This window comes from Chrysochloris asiatica, unplaced genomic scaffold, assembly GCF_000296735.1.
Source record: "Chrysochloris asiatica unplaced genomic scaffold, ChrAsi1.0 scaffold00027, whole genome shotgun sequence".
NCBI classification, from domain to species: domain Eukaryota; kingdom Metazoa; phylum Chordata; class Mammalia; order Afrosoricida; family Chrysochloridae; genus Chrysochloris; species Chrysochloris asiatica.
Window position 1 is genome coordinate 13,408,077 of NW_006408545.1, and position 1,014 is coordinate 13,409,090.

The following is a 1,014-nucleotide window of genomic DNA, read 5'->3' on the forward strand; positions in this document are numbered from 1 at the left end:
TTTTCTTCCAGAAACTCTTCAACTATCTCCTCTGTGGACTTGTGTGATTGTTCCTGTTCTGGAATACCAATAATTCTTAAATTATTCCTCTTCATGTTGTCCAACATGAATTTTAGGCCTTCTTCAGAGTTTTTTAATCCTTTTTTCTGTTTGTTCTTCTATCTTAGTAGTATTGAAATTTATCATCCAGCTCACTAGTTCTGGCTTCTATCTCTTTAATTCTACTCCTTTGCCCTATCAGTGTATTGTCCATGTCTGATATTCTATTATTGATCATTTGGACCTCTTTCTATAGGTTTTGAATTGTGTCCAATGCTGTATCTATCTTATTTGATTGTTCCTGTAGCACTTTCCTGACTTCTTTTTTTTTTCTCAACTCCATTGCAAAGTGTTTAGATACATATATAATCATATTTCTGAATTCTTCTCAAGCATTTCCCAAAGCCTGCCCATCTTCCAGTATGGAGTCTGTCTCAGTTGTCTCAGTCATCTCATTTGTCTCTGTCACTTTATTTCATTTCTGAACATGTGCTGATATGGTCATCTGTTTCTATTTTTGGGGCATATTCAGCAGTTAGTTGTGGCCTTAAGACTTAGATGGATGCATGGTTTGGTAATTTTTATGCTTTCTGATTGCCTCCAGGTAGATGTGATCAGGATATGAGCTTCCCTTTTCACTCCTCTTCCTGAGAAATTTCAAGATGCCACTGTTGGTCATTATGACATAACTCAGGATTTAATGTTTGACCTGTTTCCCTTTTAGTCTGCCTGTCCCACTCCACAACCCTCGTTCAGGCCTTTTCTTACTGATAAACAGTTCAGGGCCTGCTGTGGCTGTTTTATGCTGCCATTTGGTTTTAAGTGGAAACTGTCCCTTTTAATTTTGAGGAGATCTGTGTGCATGCATAATAGAACCCTCCCTCTGGGGGTGACTTGGGGTGTCCACTCATTCAGGCACCCCCTCTAGTCACCAGAATGAAGGTGTGAAAACAGCAAGAGATACAAAAAAAAAAA